General features: G+C 40.2%; 1 pseudogene; it reads left to right on the top strand.

Moving 5' to 3' along the window:
* The first annotated feature begins 18,685 nt into the window (after positions 1–18,685).
* Positions 18,686–19,612, top strand: LOC114101132 (tissue alpha-L-fucosidase pseudogene; annotated as a pseudogene).
* Positions 19,613–20,700: the final 1,088 nt, after the last annotated feature.

Consider the following 20,700-nt stretch of genomic DNA (forward strand, 5'->3'; position numbering starts at 1 on the left):
TGCATCAGCTTTCTGCTTATTTAGTGCTTTTCACTCTCATCTCAAGTCCTAGACATCTGAGTTTTGTATGTGAGCACATGCATGCAAGCATGCGCATCTCCCTCCCCAATAACCCCTCAGACTGGAGACACTGAATGCACACCTTCTGGGCAAACTTCCTTCTGTATGTAGTCTTAGAACTATTTTCTATTATTATTATTATTATTATTTATTATTATTATTATTATTATTATTATTATTATTATTATTAACCAGGGATGAGCTCAGGGGCACTTGACCACTTAGCCACATCTCCAGCCCTATTTTGTATTTTATTTAGAGATAGGGTCTCACTGAGTTGTTTAGCATCTTGCTATTGCTGAAGCTGGCTTTGAATCCATGATCCTCCTGCCTCAGCCTCCCTAGCTGTTGGGATTATAGGCATGCACCACCATGCCCAGCTCTATTAACATTTTACCTGTGAGAATCCTTAAATAGGGACAGCCTTACCATGAACCTCTGTATACCTTTGGAAAAGTGAACATTCTATTTGGGTTCCTAGTTATATCAGCAGTAGAATGACTCACAGTCTTTTCCCTTTATCTCTATGACACGTGGGTATTCCTTGCATCATTCAAGATTTTGGAAAAATAAATTATTCAGCAAATTTTATTCAGTTTTCCTTCTTTTGCTTCTCATCACATCTAGGCTATAGATACCTCACTGATGACCCTACCCTCAGTTCTTTTTAGCCAGAGGCAAACACAACAAGGACATTTTTAACCAGTTTATTTGAAACACTTTTTAAAACAGATTGCTCTGAGTTATCAGTGATGTCCTGTTTCTAGGATGAAGAATTATTGCTCCGACCTCATAGTTGCTCTTTTCAAGGACTCGGGTTTAAAGGTTATGAAGAGCTATTCAAACTCATTTATTTCTGGTTCTCATTTCTACTTCCTGTGCTGCCTTTCAATGTGCACTGGGAGGCCCATTCATAGTCACAGGCTGGTTAAAGACATATAGGCTTCCAAGATTATAAAAACGGAGATCATTCTCTTATTTATCCTTTCAGTCAACATTTCTCGAGCAAGTTGGCATGCAAAGCTCATACACCTATAGAATCTGAAGATCAAAGACATCCTGAAAGATGCTGCCTGGAGTGGAACCCAACTCCAAGCAATTGGCTACAGCTAATTAGAAAAAAATTGTCCATTTTTGTGTTGTTTTCTTGTCTCTACATTTTTCTTTTCTGTGTTTCTTTATTTTTCATTCTTTTCTTTGGTGTTCTTTCTTCTTTTCTCTATATTTCCTCTTCTTTTTTGCTATCACATGATGCCATGCTATACTCAAACAACCAACCTTGTCCTTTCTTGTTTCCTTCACTTATTATTCCAGAGTAGCATATATTTATCAGCAAATGAAAAACAACCCTCCACTCTGCCCAATTCAAGGTCATTGTGGCAACTTTAGACATCTGAGAGTATACCAGAAGTATGGGAGAAAATGTGTAAACCATTTAATGAGTGAAGAAAACTATTGGAAAAGGAATAAGGTTTTATGACTTAGAATGAAGGCTCATATATTTTGAACAAAAAGTCAGCTCCTGGATTAGTCTGGATTGCCTGGGTTTTGTGGTAGTAATAAACAACCTCCGAATGTCAGTGGCTTAATCCAAGAAGAGTTTATTTCTTACTGATGTACATGTCCATCGTGGACCTGTGGTGGACCCAACTCCACCTAGTCATTCTGGAATCCAGGTTGATGAATACTCAGTTGTCTCAATATGTTTCCAAGGTCACTTCTGCAGGGAAAGGGACAGCTAGAGGCTGTTCTATTGACAAGCAAATGCTTTGGCTTGAAAGTGACACATAGTAGTTCTGCTCACAGCAACAGATAAATTGCATGGCTTATTCAACTTGCAAAGAGCAAGCAGTATAGCCTCTATATACATGGAAGGAGGGGGTGCCTGACTTTTTGTGACACTAGTAGTGTCTGCCACAGCACTTAGGATGACCAAGTTTTGAAGTGAAGAATATAGACTATCCCAAATGTCTAGCAGCTGTGCTTCAAGGTTAAATGTAGAATGAATAGAGCAAGCACCCTGCAATTTGTAGCAACAGTCCTCAGCCCCAACCCCTCTGGTTGCTGTTCTGCAAGTATGTCTCTTTGGCTGTACAAACCCCTCACAAACCTCCTGGCGACCTCTCCCATGGATCCTCGTTCATGAAGGCAGCATTTATAGTAAACTCATGCATGTCTTTTTATCCAATAAAACATCAATCTTAAATTACTAAGACAATTCATCCCTAGGATTGAAATACTCCCCTCAATTTACTTCTTTAATTAAGGGAGGTGTGGGGTTTGTGAATCTTGGGCCATTAGGAAGCATACGTGTTCTGAGGCAAGACTGGGAGGTTATCTCTCTGCAGTGACAGTGTGGTGGAGCGAGGCTGCCAGCAAGCCAGGGTGTCAAGGATGACAGGACAGCTCTAGCTATTGTGGCCACCAACCTGAATACTTAGCCAAGTGCAACACCTCCCTAGGACACATTCTCACAAAGTGAAATTAACTTTATGGGGTGTGTGACAGTCAAGTGTTTTGGGATGCTTTTGCATAGTGTCCCAGGAATATTTAGACTAGTGACTTTTGGGCAGCTATAACGTAATCAGCATAGACTTCTGGAATTCCTGGAACCCCAAGGATAAAGATCCTAAGGGTCATCCAGTAAACAGTGGGCACATCCCATGACTGATGGGCCCCCATTTAGGGCCCACTCTAAAAAGAGGAGAAAGCTGATAAAATCAGCCTGACACTGTGATAGTTAACAACCGAGACTTCAAACTCATGTTGATTCTGCATTTGTGTCTTAACTTTCCACTTAGGAGCTTGGGTGACCTTGGGCAAGTTATATAACATCTTTAAGCTTTAATTTCCCATAAGATGAGGATTAAAATAGTACTTGCCTCATATGCTTCTGAAAATTAAATGAGGTGATGATATTAGCATAGTGCTTGGCTTATACTGAGTAGTCAGAAGACATTAACTCTTAGCAGTTGCTGTTGTTATTAGTATTGTTCAGGGCAGCTAGCATGTCGTGGGTGTGCATCACAAGCAAAGTACTATGCTAGACACAGCAAAGGATGTTTGAGTAAATTGGGCAGAGTATCCAATTTAGGGATTTGCAAATATGTGTTGTGTGTGAAACAGAGAGAAAGAGAGAGAGAGGATTAGGAAATTTAAGAATGTTGTGGAGAGAAGAAATAAGATGGGAAAATAAAAGATAACTAAAATAAAAATAGATAACATTTAATTTGTGGGCTTACTCTGTAATAGGTCATTTGCATAGATAGATTTTTCCCGAACCAATCTCATCTAGTGTTCACATAACATTATTACTATCCCTGTTTTACATTTGAGAAAAATAAGCCTTAGAAAGATCAATTAACCTGCAGTGGCCGACGTGTGGCTGAGAATGTGGAAGGAGAATGGGGCTGTGTGGTCCAGCTTGACTGAAGCACAGAATACTAACCGAGTGGCACATCATGCACCAGGTGTCTAGGGAAGCCTTGTCCACCATCACAGGTGGTCATTGCCATGCAGAATTCAAGGCCATCTTTTATATTGGCCTCAAAGTCCTTAATGGTGTACAGTTTGACCAAAAAGCAAGAGACTGCCTTTAGGTGATCATTATGTCCTTGTGAGTTTGGAAAACTAAAACGCATATTCAAGGTATCCCGAAGTGCAGCTTCAAATCATGGAGCAAATTCAGAACCTCCCAGGAAATGGCAGTCAAAGGCAAATTAGCCTGTATGGTGGCTGCCAGTGAAAATGCCATGGTGATCTAATGTTGGCCACTAGATGGAGCTCTGGGGGGCAGAGGGACACACCTGAGGACAGTGGATTAGTTTTTGGAACCCAACATGAAGAGGTTTTATTTTTTAGTGCTGGGATTGAACCCAGCCTTGTGCATGTGAGACAAGCATTCTTTCTGCCAGTTGAGCTATATCCTCAGTCCCACAGAGAGATTTTTAGGACATATATTTGTCTTTGCAATACTACAAGGCTAAGACCACCACCAATACCATAGTTTTTACTCGCCTCCTCAAATCCCTACTAATAAACTTTACTCTGAGTTCAGAGATCAAATCAAAAGTTGGAAAGTATAAGAAAACTGGGGAACTTTCTAGTTATTCTAGACTTTTTGCCCCATTAGCACTTTTGGGGAAAAGGCAATCTCCATGTAAAATCTCCATTAAAATCACCTTGTGGGCTTATCTGAAATTAGCACCTCCAGAATTCTTGTTCTGCCTCTTGGTTGAGTTTACCTACATGTGTCTTGATCTTATTCTTGATATGCCCCTCTAATCAGGTAAAAAAAAAAAGGATCGAAGCATTTCTGGATTATAGACCAATCTTAATGGTATTTGAAAATAAGAGTTGGGCTTGGGGGTTGAGGTTTTTCCCTTTTTTATTTGTGTATGATTTAGTGTTCATCCTGCACTAGACACTAAAATGCATTGTTTAATTATCTGAGCTCAACACACCATTTTATAATTCATTAGTCAGTTGCTCTTTGCAAAAGCTTATTTCTTATGAAACAAAAGTGGGAATCATGCAACTGGACTATTTATCTCTCTTTAGGGGTTGGGGGTTAATATCTGATAGCTCATAACATCTTTATTATAATGCATTTATAATGATTTACTGGAATCATTCTATGGCTAAGTATCTAATGTCAAAGCCGGGATCTGGCATGAAATAAAATGCTGTATCCTTGGGTAGCTCTAGGGGAAAAAAGGCCTCAGCCAATATTTTCTGTGTAATTCTACAAACTGTAATAAGGGTAGGGGTAATTGCCTTAATGTCAATTAAGCTATTAATAATGCCCATCTTGTCATTCCTAAATATAGCAGTGTCTCAATCATACATTACTGTCCCCTGTTAAGGCTACACAGAAGTGAGATCAGGAAGTCTTTCTAGCAGCCAGTCTCATCTTCTTTACATTAGAGAAGGTTATTTATTTAGTTTTGATGAATATTTTCTACTTGATATGAATGTGGATTTGTGAGGGCAAGCATGGGGAATAATTGTGAGAAAGGTAAATGCAGTCCTTAAAACTGGCCCTGTTTCAGCTCTGCTCCCAGATGACAAGGAAAGATGCTCCTTACCAGGACCAGAATTCCAGGGTCCTACTGATAAGCCAGACAGTTCACTAACAATCACACAGGCATTTTAGCGTGAGGGAATGTGCCTTCTAGGTCAACCTCATGCTGTGCTGTATGCATGTTGTCCCAGGCCACACAGATGCACACAAGTTCTTCAAGGACAATGACAACAGGGTAAAGAGAATGACGCAGAGACACTGTCACAGAGTGAGGATGCCAGCAGTTCATCAGCAAGTTTCAGCAGACAAGGTCAAGGCTAATGGCACATTTGGAATAAGGAATGGGAGATGAGCTGTGGGAGTTTGGTAAATGGGGAGATGTCTCCAACTCTTCCCCAATCAGCTCTAAATCAGGACACTAATCCACAGTGAAGAAGCAGGACAAGACCCTTCTTTAGTTGGCACTTATAGTCCTCCTGGGTGAAGACTCTGAGCAGACACATCCTTCTGTACCCCCCGCCCCTTGCTGGCTGTCTTGGTGAAGTGAACTTCTACTTGATGATATTTAGAGCTCATTAATTTGTCCCAAGGAAGCTTATTGTATGGCAGTTTAATGACAGAAACCTGTTTTAATGCAAATGGACATATAATCCCACTAAGCCACTCTGAGGGTGTAAATTTAAAACAATTGCTAGGAACTGACACCAGAGTTTAATAAGATGGAGGGCTAGTTCCTAGATCCTGGTACGCCCAGGGGACCTTGCTTGGACACCCAGCCCTGGCAGTTTTAGTGCAGCCGTCTGTTACCATGGCAATTAAAAAGGAGGGGGCTTCAGGGAGCTCTCTCAGGTGCTGGGGACCCGAGGGAGCAGTGCAGGGAGGGAGAAGGCATTCAGGGAGGAAATGGAAGGTGAGTGGGGGTCCTCTACCAACTATTCCTCAGGGCACAGGTCAGGGAGGATGAGACTGAGACCCAGGAGGCAGCTTTCTCCTGTAGCTTATTATAAATGCCTGATGCAAGCAGATTCTCACAGAAAGAGCACAAAACCTTTCCTGGGACCCCCATTCTCCCAGCAGGTAAAAGGGGAAGCCTGCCTTTGAGGGGGCAGGGGAAATGAGACAGAGGCGGGAATTGTTTGTGAATATTTGCTATATTATAATGCTGTTGGGTACTACATCATTCTCCAGAGAGCCCTGAATAAGGTTATTATGGGTGAAGTCATTTTTGTAATAAAGTTGGCTGTAACTCTGGGTCATAAATCATGGGTTCTGGTACGAAAAAAAAAAATTACTAAACATGCCTCTGTTACCACAGACTGTCCTCCTTTTAAATACTTTGATTTTACTACAAATCTTCCATTGACTGAGATGGGGGAAATACACACAATGAGCAAATGATTCCTTCCGTCCCCAGCAGCAGCCCCGCCGGCATCTGGGCCTCCCAGAATGATTTCCTGAGGTGTGATGTTATTTATAGCATGCTTTCTCTATCAAAAAGGCAAGCAGCATCCCAAGTGACCCCGGAGCATTTGCATCATTGCTTCTCTTGCTAATTGATTCATCCCTTGGCAGGGCCTGAGACACGGGCTGTTAGCCGGACACACTCTCTCTGAGCTGCGGACCCTGTGGATTAAGGTGCATAATAAGCAAAGATGCTAATAAAATTGTTAAATGTCAAAACTGCAAAACCCACACCCATTCAGAGCCCATCCGCTCTTCTGGAATGATTTGGTAAAATACCATCTCCTCCCCTCGTCCTTTTCTCAGTCTAAACTCCATAACCTTTGTTAAGTAAGGGGATTAAGGACTGTTATTAACAACACTGATTGTTTAATTTCTTTCATAACTTCTTCCTTTCAAATAAGAGTCTGGCACAGAATGAAAAGGAAGGTTATCATATGAAGTGCATTTCAGATGTAATAAAGCAGAAAGGAGAGGGTGGCCGCAGTGGCAGTTGTAAGAGGGACGAAGTGTGGATCTCTATAGCTCAGTGGCTGCAAAGCAGAAAATGAAGATTGTAAAAACGTCACATAAAGAAAAAATGCACAGTGGATTCGTTTTGCGATGCCCATAATTCAGTAATGCCTTTAAGTAGCTAGAAGAAATATAATAAATGTTTTTCCACAACATTGATCATACTGTATCAGAGGAAATATTAGTGTGCAGGGAGCCATGATTATACTGGTAGTAATTCTCGGTGCAGAAAACTAGTAGAAGATGGGACCCTTTATGGGCCGAACTTTTATTGGCTGCAGTTATTTACCTTTAAGAATACACCTAATACATTGTACTATAGCTAAATATTTTTGTGAAAATTCAAGCCAGTACTACCAGTAAATCAGAAATCCTGCCACCATTTTATAGAATATATATATATATATATATATATATATATATATATATATATATATATATATATATATTTTTTTTTTTTTTTTCTGCAGATGCTCTGATATGTTCCAGAATACAAAAATCAGCCAATTGACCATGTAAAAATTCTAGAAGGCCTGTAAAACAGATTCTTCCTCTGTATTCTGGGCTCGAGATAGGGGCAGACAGGTTTATGGCATGTGATTCCATCCAAATGCCACGTGTATATATAACATCTCTCTAAAGAAATTAAATGGATTATTAGATTATATACTGTAGTAAAACTATACCTGAAGCTGTGGACCAGGAAGGGATGTACACGGTATACACCTGCTTATTTTTTTTAGGTTCCTAAAACACTGAAGAAAGCTCTACAAAACAGTCTTTTCCTTTAGGGAGGAAAGAAGGAACTGATTCTTCATGCCAGCCTCTTGCTCCTCAGACTGGCAGGAGCTGGTAATGCGTGGCCATGGTGATATTGATGCAGGAGGCCCTTGTGTGCTAAGGGAAAGTTGCACCTTCACTCTGCATGGGCTCCAGATAGATTCCAGAAATCATCTGATCAGGGTTCTGGGTGCTTGAGATAAGAGCTGGGTCAGCCAGACTCCTGCAGAATTAAAAAGAGAGGTGAGACTCAGGCACGCTAATCCTCCATATATTCCTGATAAAGTCCTGCTATGAAAATGACTGAGAAGCTGGAAGCCAGGGGAATCTTGGAGTAAAGATACTTTGAGCAGTGTTAGGAGGGAGGCATTCTCCAGAATCTTCATAATCCAGCCTGCAGTTCAAAGGCTTTGTAAATGCAAAACAAACTGGTTAAAGGCTGCAAAATCACTTGCTCTGTCTCAAAGCATCTCTCCCCTAACTCTCCCTGACACAAATGGGAATCATTTCCCAGAGCAAAAAAAAAAAAAAAAAAAAAAAAAAAGAGCCATCCCTTCCCTTCTCTTTGTCCTAGTGCTCTTTGCTTAATACAACAGTTTCCACCCATACAGTTTCTTTCAATCAGACACATTTTGGAGAATGATAGTTAAAAGAAATTTGGGGGATTTTTAAAAATGGAATTATATCTCACTTTTAGTATTTTCTATTGGAGTTGTATAGGTGTTTTGTTTCTTTATTTTGTTTTATTTCCCCCTGCTCCCCAAAAGGAGAAGAAAGTTCTTCCCATCTCCAGAACTTTTTAAAAGAGGAAGGTGATTAAGGTGAAACTGATGTTTACAGAATCTTAAGATTGAGAAGCAGCATGCCTGGTGGTAGTCTCTCTGAAGGAATGGAAAATTCAGAAGTGGTCACTGGTACGCTCAGCATTGACACGGAGTGAACAGCTTATAGGCTGATAGGATGTCACAGGCTCTGCTAGAGTTCCTCCCCAGCACAGGGTTGGAGAAGCTTTTTAAGCATATTTGCTCAAGTGGCATGTTCTACAGCAGCAATGGCAGCTGTTTTCATACTTTTTATTAATGATTTTTTTAAAAAACTTTTACTTAATGAATTGCCAGTCAGTAGAAGGAATGTAATTTAAAACAATTTATTTTATTATATTATTTATTTATTTATTTGCAGTGGAGGCTAATATCTCTTTTATTTTCTTCATAGGTATGTTAATGAGTCAATTGCTAAAATTTAATAAAGATCCATGAGTGATCCTGCTCTTTTCTTTCTTTCTTTCTCTTCTTCTTCTTCTCTTTTTTCTTCATTTCTTTCTTTCCTCGCTTTTTGGTTCATTTCTCCTCTCCTTTCTCTTCTTGATTTTCTTGTGGTTTTTTTCTTCTTTTCCTTTTTGTCTTTCTCTTCATCTTCAATAACTTGGAAAAATCTTACTTCACTTCTTTAAGTAATTCTGTAACAATAAAAGTGCTCAGGGTCACAGATGTCTTCCTGTGCACAGTGCTGAAAATGCAGTCTCTGTTTTTCCTGGGTGTGCAGAATACAAACCATATCATTTGTGCTTGTAAAAATACATATATGTGCTAGCAGAGTGAGAGAAACCCTTGGAAAGCCGACCTATTGCAATTTTAGCAAAAGTAAAACCAGGAAAATGACCAAACCCCCGTCTTTGGAAACTACTTAGTAAAAAAAGAGTATGTCTGCCTTATTTGCCACACATTATGAATTATTGACATATATATTGTCCAGATAAGGAATACAGACAGCATTGAACAATACAGAATATTTGGTTATAATACAAAACTTTTAAAATATTTTAAAATGAGATTCAGTTGTTATTATATCTTCAACCACTAGATGTCACTGTTGCACACACCTGGCAGTAAAAACTTCCTATCTAGTGGGACAATCTGAAACTGATATTTTAAGAGCAGTTTCCTTCAGCTCTCTACCTTTTGATTGAACACATACTATCAGGCTAAGATGACTCTCTTCCCCATTCAGCACAGCCAGCTCCATTCTCAATTATGCTCCTCTACTGATAATTGTTCAAATTTACGTAGGATGAGAGTAAATTAGAAATTCTTCACTATATTTAACACTATATTTCTTTACTATGTCTTTTATTACATAGAATTCCCAACATTGTGTATTAATTGTAACCAGCACATTCTAAATATCAAACGGAGAGAAGTGAACAAAAAACCATAAATTGCCCTGTATCTATAAAGTGCCCTCTCCCCATCCCCAAATTGCTCACAAAGGTTTCCTATCTATTTGCTCAATCATCTTCCCAGCACCCCTAGGGGGTCACCTGCTCTAATGCTCTTATGAGTCAAAGCTGACCTGTGAAATAAATGGAATGAAGTCATTATTTGCACGGGCATCCCAGGAGTAAAGCAAAAGCAAACAGTGAAAACTGTTCCAGACAGCTCATTCCAGTTTGCAAAAGTTAACTTCAGTGGTTCTGGTTTTGTGGAACTACTTTTAAAATATCTTAATTCATGGACACTTTAGTTCTTATTCAAAAAATTCATTTTAAAAATCTGGACCATTTTGTGGAGCTGACATTATACAGAAAGAATATCTGAACATGATTCCATTCTGGAAAAAAAAAAAAAAGTCTGGCCTAGTTCAATCACTAGATAGAACAGCACCATAAAAAATAAATGGGTGAACAATTGAACAATAGTCAGCCTTTTCTATGTTAGGAGATGACCATGAGCTTCACCAGAGATATCCAGTTTAGTCTCTTTCTTTTGACTAAAACCTGCGGTTGCTTTTTTTTTTTTTTTTTAACTTCCTCACATGCTTTTGCACTGTTAAAGACAGAGCTGTTCTTGAAGGATTGTCGGCCTGGATTTTAGCAGGGGGAGGGGAGGTGCTGCTATTGGTTCTTGTGCATTATCAGAGAGCGGAGCTGCCTGCCATCTATGGGATGCTTTGATCCAAAATTTCAGTCATTGTTTCCACATTTAGGGGCTGGAATGAACATCAAAGAAGTGGGTGTACGGAATTTACTGAATGCCAAAGAAGTACAATAACATACAGAGGATATAAGCAAATCCCAGTGGCAAAATTTGTTGCCAATTCTTACGCATAATAGAGGCTCTGAAGTGACAGTCTATCTTTGACAAATGCATAATGATATCAACGCCAAGGGAAGGAACTAGCATGCTGAAAGGTGAATAAAAGAGTTGGGAACAATTCAGTGGACTTACACATTTCCTCCGTGTGTTTTCTCACAACAAGGAAAGCAGATGACACAAATGCATTAGGTAATCGTTGGCCAGGGCTGCAAACTCACCAGCAGGTTTGAAGAAACCTGGCTCTTTCAGGATCCAGCGCTAAAGATGAGAATAAAATGTGATCAGAAATCAGTCATTCTCTGGAGGAAAAAAAAAAAGGAGGGGGGTTGGGGGGAGTAAAGTGAAAATAGCTCTCTTATTCTGTCTTGGATGGTTCCAGATTTTAAAGCCCATATGTTGTTTGCTATAACTTCTTCCCCTCCCAGGGCCAATGCATTCCAAACGCGTCAGTGGTGCACTGCACTGAGGAGTCTCGGAAGCTAGGGCTCATTTGTATCCATAGTCTTTGTTCAAATATGGATTAATTTTGGTTAATTTCAGTGGGTGCACATAAAGTAAAATGCACAGAACTGAAACCACTGAAATCGGGCCATTGTGTGATCATCTAAAAACCTACTTTTCAAGCTCCTTTAAGTTTTATTTTTGAAATAAAAACAATAAAATGACTGTAAAAAGTTTTCGAAAGCGTTGACATTATGAACAATTGCTAACCAAGGCTATTCCCAGAATGATCAAACAAATTTGGACATAATTCTAGAGAAGTTAACTGCCCTGCACGGCCACTGTAAACATTTCATTCAGAAGGTGATTTGATAAGGATCCTGTGGAAAATGGCTTCTGCCTCCAGGGCTTGGATATCTAAGTGGATGCACATTGTGCTGGTGTCACCAGGGCTGGCATCAGAGGGCAAAGGCAGATTCTTGCCCTCAAGCTGCAATCCAAATAGATGAAGATGAGGGTGGAAGGCATTCTGTAGGCTGCTCTAAAAATTCAGACTGGATGTGGATGTTCAGAGGAAGAGGCTCAAAAAATGCCATAGTACATGGAAACAGTGTACAGGGTTCATAAGCACAGACTGTCAGTGAATAGGATACAACAACATCAAGATGCGTGGGTTTATTCGAAATCCTACTTGATTAAGTAAGAAATTGGGCCAGCTGCAAATACAGCCGGCATTTCTGTCCTTGCTTTTAGATAATCAGAGCAGATTTGTTTTTATAGACCCAAATCATTTGCAACTCAGCCTCACAGTTCTTCTGCACTCTTTGCAAAAATTTCTTCTATGGCCTTGCACTGCATAATAAAAGGGCTCTTGGAAAGATCCTGCTCTGTTTATTGTGCATGTTAAGTGAATGCAATGATTTTCATTATTTCAGATTCTATAATGAAATGACTGAGTGCCCGGCCATGTTAGAAAATGGACAAACACGCATTCAACTGGCTGGATGAACCATGGCTTTCTGGCATTAAAAGTGTAATATTTACGAGTTAATTTAATCATAGAAGAAAATATTGAGTAGGTGACTGAGTAAAATGATGACTGTGTATTATGCTTTTGCCACGCAGCTGGATAAACATATTCAATGACAGACCTTGGCAAGAACTGCAGAGATGCTCTTGACAATGGCATGAATAAATATTAGGTGCTGTCTAAAATTCACTACATTTGGGGGCTTGAGCAAAGCCAGGTGAGTTTTAGCAGAAAAATGTAGAAGGAGCCATGTGTTGCACGTTGGGATTATGTAAACACTGGAGTCCTTCTGCTGCCCAGGAATCGCTCCAACATTCATTTTCATCTACATCACCGAGAGATTTTCTAACTCATTATCCTCACTTCTAGGAGTGTTTTTGAGCATGAGATCTGGATTTTGGGAAGCTCATGGTCCATTTTTCAGTGATATGAATGTGGAGAGAAAAGAGATATGGCAAAAATGATGGTGTTTTTCAGTGACCCCATCTAATCTATGTAAAACAGCAAAGTTAAAAATTCCTTTAGATTGCTTCTTGAATGAATTTCTTTACAATGTAAGAATTTCTGGTTCCAAAAAGAATCAGAAATGAAAAGAACACTTGAAGAGCAGGATCCAGCAATATTAACAAGTCACTTAAGGAAGGATTTGTATCTAAGGTCAGAGGAATCAGTGTGCAAGAAGGTGTCATAGAAATTTATCATGATGGTCATTGTGGTTATTTTTTTTTCCTCCTCAGAATTGTTATTTTAACCGTAAAGAAAATTTATTAAGGTCTTGGGGGTTTCTGGAGCATTTTCACTGTCTCTAAGACAACAGGAAGGAGAAAGAAGAGGAAGAGCAGAAGCAGAAGCAAACAGAAAAAGAACAAGAACAAAAAGTTGGTTTCTGAGTCACAATGCACGTGCCATAGGCTTCTGCTAAATCAGTGTATTTCCTGTACTGTTCTCTATTTTTCCTTTGCCTTCACATTGGAACATGAGAGCATGCACTGGAGAGCTTGGTAAAGCCTACTGCCGAAGCATCCATGTGGCGTGGAAACTCTGGATTCTCATCTCCATTGTGTGATCTTGGACAAGTCACATGGCGCCTCTGAACTTCATTTTTCCATCTACAAATTATAATAACATCTGTTCACCTGGCTTTGAGAATGTGGTTATAAAAGGAAAATTAGATCATCTATCTAAACTAATATTTTCTTTTGTTTTAAAACTATACCATGCTTAATTTAAACTGCTTTATTCCAGAAAGGATCTCAGTTGCATTCAGAGAAATTAAAATGAAACTTTAAAGTATTTTTGTGATTACTATTAATATCACCTGATATATTAAAGCAAATATGGTGAGTCATTTACTTAATTTTTCCTTATATTCTTCTGAAGAAATCTCTCAATATCTTCATTTTCACAAGAAAATCTAGCTTACCTCCCAATTACTTTGTCTTTTTAGTATCTTCCTTAATTGGACATACTCCACTTTAATACCTCTTTAACAAATGAGTATCTGGAGGGTATGAACGGTGAAGACAGAAGTGGCAAGAAGGATGTTTGGGAGGTGAGATCACCATGACCTGGTGTTGTTTGGGATGTGGGGAAGTGAGAGAGACAGGTGACAGAAATGACACCCAGATATCGTGTACAGAAAATGCAAGAAGGGAAAAGATTTGAAGGAATAATCGAGAAGTCAGTTATGGGTAAATTCAACTTGAGATGACTATGAAATACCCAAAAGAAAAAAAAATCCAAAGAAAGACCACGTAGGCAGCTATAATGACAGAAGAACACTCGGCTTTGAAGGCAAAAAACTTCATTTACAAGCCTCAGGGCTCCATCGATGTGTGACCTCAGGCAAGAACTTGCTCTTCCTAGCCTTGGTTTACTCATCTCTAAAATGGCATTATTAGCATCTATCCCATCACCTGCTTGGGAATATACAATAACAATCTTTTGAAGGTATTTTACAAGGATCTGTAGTACTTCTTGTTATATCTAAAGAGACATGAAGAACAACACAAAGAAACAAAGTGAGCCCTCTTTCTCCTTGGGGCTTTGGAAGCTGAGGTTGTGCAGACCTGGCCAAGCCTAAGAACAACACCAAGCACACCTGGTCCAGGAAATGCAACATAAATGGCATCAAAACCCCCTTACTACAAAGATACTAATTTCTGAGTGAAGTTCACCACAACTTTCTGAGCAAGATACATTTTGCTAAGGCGTACAAGTAAGACCTGAAGAAGATGCAGGTCACCAACATCAGGCCCTGAGTACATGTGATAAGGGTGTCCAGCCTCCCAAAGGCCCAAAGAAATCAAGTCCAAAATTCCAGAGGACATCAGCCCTCTCTCCATCATCCACCCAAAGATCACAAAGTGTGTCCATGTGAGCCTTGCCAAGTATGTCTGGCTCTGCTCTCTGGAGGCCCAGAGACAGGTTCAAACCAAGACCTGGGCTGTGGCTCCCAAGGTGTCCACAAAGGCTCCAGAGCAAAGTTCTCTGTCTACGCATGTGAGAATGGAATGGTTGGTGTCACCTGAATGTGGTGTCCTCCTGTGACATTCATACAAATAAACCTGAGGCAGGAAAATGAAAACACAGAAGGGGGGAGGGGAGAGAAAGAGAGAGAGACAAAGAAAGAGAGAGAGAAAGTTGGAACTGCCTCTCCTGGAATCATCCCCCTAAGTAACAGACATCGTCCTCCTCTTGGCGTCTCATGCACTCACCTGGTGCCTTTGCTCATGTCTTGGCTTCTCCCTCCTCTGTGATTCTCCACCGTCAGGAGGAGACCTATGAGCATGACCTCACCTCTAAAGGTGCTCAGAGTCAATGTGAAGAAGTCTCACTAGAGATTCATGGTTAATTAGGATGAAGCTCCTGGGGCAGGATTCATGACTCTGGAATGTTATAGGATCCCAGTGAATATTAATTGGTTGGGAATATAACTTCACCATTTTACTACTATGTTTTCAACTTGAGGGAAGGAGAAGAAACTTTGGTCAGTAGGGAGAAAAGTTTCCCTCCCTGCTCACATGGGTTTGAAACCATCCACTATCCCTAACCTTGAGTACTAGGTTGGCCACAGAAACTGAGAAGGGACCACGGCCGTGGAAAGAGGAGCAGGAGCTAATTATCCAGCACCACCATTTGTGTTTTCCCAGGGTGACTTCTCTAAACCCACCCTACCTGTACTGAAAATCCGTGTGTGATTAACTCTTTTTTTGACCACCCCAAAGCCAAGCAGACATTCTGGTTGCCAAGAGTGGTGGGGGCACTTCTGATTACTCTAGAGGTTATAGGAGGGGAGAGAAAGCAGCTCCTCTTATACAGAGTGTATGAAGGTTCATGCTTAGAAGAATAGGGGACTCTCTTAAATATAGACTTTGTGAAATTCAAACATTTATTAAACCCCAATGTTGGAGCAAGAAATATGGATACACCTGAAATATTCCTTAGTCTTACAGGACATTTGGGTGGGAGTTCCTTTAAACTAGTAGGTAAAAGAATTGGTTTTGGATAGTATCTTACTATGGTTTGGATAAATGTTTCTCAAAGGTCCGAATGCTAAAGTCTTGTTCCCCAGGATAGAATTATTGCCAGGTGCTGTGGACTATAGGGAGGTTGGGAGAAGCGGGAGGCCCTTGGTCTTTGGAAGTGTGGCCTCAAAGGAAATTGTGAGACCCTGGCCCCTTCCTTCTTCTCTTTTGCTTCCTAGCCATGAAGTGAGCAGTTTGTTCTGCTACACGCTCCCCAACCCCCAGCATCACCATCTGGTGTGCCCTTCAGAGGCCCAAAGCAGTGGGTCCACCCGATTTGAACCAGAACCTCCAAAACCATGAGCCAAAATATTTTCTTCTTATAAGTTAATCATCTCAGTACTTTGTTATAGTGCCACAAAGCTGACCACTGCGTTTCTATATTCTGATGCAGATGTATATAGGCATATATGTCTCTGTTTCATGTGTGAGAATTTACAAATACAACAACGAAAAATGTAAACATAAGTGAAATTATCTTCATATTTTCCAAAATTGATGCTATTTCTGTACTAATAATTTTTCCATTCATATTCTATGAACCAATATCTGAACACAAATTTCTTGTTTTCTGGGCATTACATGTCTTTTCCTTAACGACTGTCTCTAGCATATTCAGCATGAAATCTTAAAATACTCTAATAAATAATCAGTTTTTAATAAATTTTCACAGCTGTGTAAAGAATCTTTGAAAGCAGACTTGATGCTAAACTCCTCCATGTGCACGTGCAGGTTAGAATATATATCACGTTAAAGAGAGTGGAAGACCATTGGCTATTTTGTATATGGAAAGGTCTGAGCTACTGTGACTAGGGCTCAGCTGGGATGATTTCATTAGACTTGCCATCCTCTGGCATGGATCTAACAGATATGCAGTAGAGCAGCCTGTTTGCCTCTCACCTTTGAGTGACCTTTTAGAAGGCCATCTTTGTGGGTCCTATGTTTTTGCCACTGGATGACTCTTTGTCAAAGTGAAGGCCTGGGGTGTTGCCTGCATAGTGGCCATTCCTATAAAGTGGTGCTTCTCAAACTATCTGTGGAAGGTGTCACTCCCCCTCCTACCCTCAAACTGTCACCTGCTGATATCCGGGAAAGTGCAGTAAAAGTAACATAAAGTGAAATAAAATCCTCCAATGCATATAAAATTCAAGATTCATTTTTTTATTATAAGATTCAGCAGACATAAATGTTTGCTGCCAAATGGCTCTCTGTGTACTGAATGCTTCCTCTCAGTCCTGTGCTTGTCTCCACAGTAGCCAACAGATATGACAGACCATGTGCCTCACTCTGAGCCACAGTGTCATAGAGGACAGTGGGGAATCCCAAAGGCCTGCCATGCTCACACAGTCTCCTTTGCATAGGGCTCAGCGGTCTCTCTTCCAAGCAGGGGACACTATGGGTCAGCAGGCCTCTGTCCCAGATTGAGATGTTCAAATCACCATATGAAGCTGGTGCATGGGAGGTAACTCAGAGAGGCCAACTGGTGAAAGCTATGTTCTGCTACTGGCCATTCTCACAGCGGGGATTTATACACAGCTAAGCAGTAGGCTGTTTAGTGCCAACGCACAGGTGTGGAAACAGTTTGTGATAGGCAGGTTTATAGCAAATAAACACATTGTATGATATACTGTAATCAACTATATAAACAACTTTAAAATTGTCTATACTTCATATTTCCAGCATTTGGTTTTGTTAATCATATGTCTTCCTGACAGCAATTAAATAACCTTGAGAGAAAATGTACACCTGCTGTCTCCCCTGGGGAACTACATCTCTTTTGTGAATGACATAAGTTCTCCATAAAATATAACTGAAGATAGGAGAATTGAATTTGGAGATATGTCTCCTTTCTCTCTTGTTTTATTATCTCCAGTTGAATTGGAGTGCATGGTTTAATATAGCTAATCTTTTTCTGGATCCCCATTCTGAGATTTTATTTAGACCAAATTATTTCCCTGAGGGGCAGATTTGAGACAATGGATAATAAATGAGGTTGTGACAAGCATCACATAAGTGGGAAGGTACCCATGAGCAATCTTGGCCTGCACTTCCCTCTCCAGCTTCTCACCCCAGTGTTCTTGGTCCTGAAGCAGATCTCATCTAGCTCAGGAACACCATTCGGGTCATGCTTTCCTTAAAATAAAATCAAGCGTAGCAAAGTTGTCTGTTTGCTTGAAATCAGAACCCAAACAAGGTGCATTCATTAGGAGCAGTTAATTAAGTCTCTGTTAATTTGCAGGTCTCTGGGGCTCCTGAGATGAGGGCACAGAGCTGTAACTGCTGCTACTGCTGCTACTCAGAGCCACCATGTGGGTGATCGGGACTCTGGGCAGGTATGCCCCAGCCTGGCTGAGCCTGCATGACTGTCCTCTGCCATGCTGGTTTGACAAGACCAAGTTTGGGGTGTCTGTGTACTAAGTCACATTTTCAGTGCTTGCCTTGGGAAGCAAAGGGTACTGGTGGCACTGAAGGGTCAAGGGTCACCCAAGTGCCAGAACTTCACGCATACTAACTAACTTCCCTTCCATCTTCAGCTATACCAACACTGGGCTGGAGTTCATGGCATGTTTCTTTCACTTGGATAACTGGGCCCACCTCTCTTGGGCTGCAGGGACCAAGTGCATAGTCCTGACAAAAGCATCACAAAGCCTTCACAAACTAGCTGAGTCTGGTATCTTAGAACTAGAATCCTGGGAATCTGGTTCTCCATTACAATTTTTGGTGAGTTTAGAATAGCTGTCCAAAAGAGGAACTTATGGTAGACCTTTATTACTCCCTCTTAACACAGTCCCACCTACTCTACCTACTTGGAAAGAAAAATGGCTTTAAAATCCATCATTTTGTTAGTATAAAAAACATGCCAGAGCCATATGATGTTATTATCAGGTGCAAATCGGATCCGATTCTGTGTGATGGAGAGTAGGAATGCCCTGATAGTTATCGGAATTCTACAGATACTCTTTCTTGACTGTACAATGATAACCCTACCAAGGACAAGGTGGTAGTAAATGACTGATGGGGTCAGAAATGTTCCTGTCACCATGGAGGATGCTATAACTGTCAAAATAAATTCAAGCCTGGGAGGTTGCCAGACCACAAACGGGAGATATATACCACCATTGACAAGAAATCCTGGGCTACCATCACAGCGTGACAATGTCAGACATCGGAAGTAAATCTGAAATCAGTTCTGACCTGGTTCAGACAGTAAGTTTGGGAAGCAACTATCTTCTCAACATTGGAACAATTAAAGATGGACAGATGTTTCCCATATTTCAATAAAGGCTTCTTGTCATTGGAGAGAGGTTGAGCATCAGTGGGGAGTCATCTATGTCTCTGAACATTTTATGGAGGGTGTACATACACCTCAAAAGCTTCAATGGTTTGTGCCGTTTTTTTTTTTTTTTACACTGGACAGCAAATGAAGTCTTAAACCTTGAGTTCCCCATTACTGCCTCAACTGCAAAAGTAATAATGTTAGGAATCTAGTATCTGAATGGTCTACAAGTCTGAGTAAAGGCCTCCTCATTTCTCTGCCTCCTTGCCACCTTCTGTACTCCTAGTTGAGGTTTCTTGGACTGTAAAGCTGGCAGAAATGGACGGATCATTGGAGTTTAAGAGAAAAGGATCACTGCCTGCTAGTTCTTGCTTTGATTTGCCTCTTAAGGTACCATCATTGTAAGTAACTGACTTCTCTTCTCCACCTGTAGATGGTTTTTCCAACACTTTCTGATCACAGATACTGAATACATTATGCTGATGGATGGACTCAGGATCTGAGCTCCATGACTAGCTTACATCTTTCTGGTCAGCAAAGGAAAGCAGTGGATAATTAAGCTCCAGTTAAGTTCATCCAGCTTTGGAAATTATCTCAAATGGAAACTTCCCTCTATTCTGTCTTTGATAATCTACTTGCTTACTAATGACTTTAGATAAAGGATAAGCCAAGTCACCCATTACTTATGAGAAGAAGTAGGAAGGGCTTAGTAAGCACAACCACACCCTATTTATTTAGCACCAGTTGTCACCAATACTCTGATCCTCGCCCTCCAAATACAGAAAACGTAGAAGATCTACTGGGGAAGAAAAACCTGTTAGACTGCTAATGATAAACTTTACAAAAGTTTCCAAAGTGAATTAAGAGCTCTGAAATCCAGTCTGTTTACAGAAATACTATTAATAAATGAACATGATTCTGTCTTGCTTTTATAAATATGATAAAATAGGTGAGCTTGCATGTAAGGAAAAATAAAATCTAGGTTTCTCCACCATCTCTCTTGCCTGCAGTTTGTGGGAGGGGAGTAGGCAGGCTACTGTTGATGAAATTGGCTGTTTCCCAATTTGTCTTGTGATAATGGTTAATGCATTCCTCTGTAATTGCAAGCTGTAAATTGGTAGTTAGGTTTAGAGACTTGGCGAGATTAAGGTTCAATTGTTTTGTCAAGAATATTTTGTATGTAGTGTACTACATTTCTGTTAGCAGGTACATAATGTTTGATTGTCTCTAATGATAGAGACAATGATGTTAGCAGTCATTGGTGATCATTGCTCATAGCCATTAATTCATTAGGAGGTTGCCAAATGCTGATATCCTAATTCTATAATCCCTAAACCATTTGTTAGCTAGGCAAATTCTATAAAGAGAAACTTCCTCTTGACTCTGGTTACCAAGACTAGTTGTTTTTTTTTTTTTTTTTTTTTTTTTTTATAATACAATGAATAGTTTCTCTAACATTCTTTAAAAATGATTAATGAGCTTCATTTTTTTGT

This window comes from Marmota flaviventris, chromosome 11 (assembly GCF_047511675.1).
Source record: "Marmota flaviventris isolate mMarFla1 chromosome 11, mMarFla1.hap1, whole genome shotgun sequence".
Taxonomy (NCBI): domain Eukaryota; kingdom Metazoa; phylum Chordata; class Mammalia; order Rodentia; family Sciuridae; genus Marmota; species Marmota flaviventris.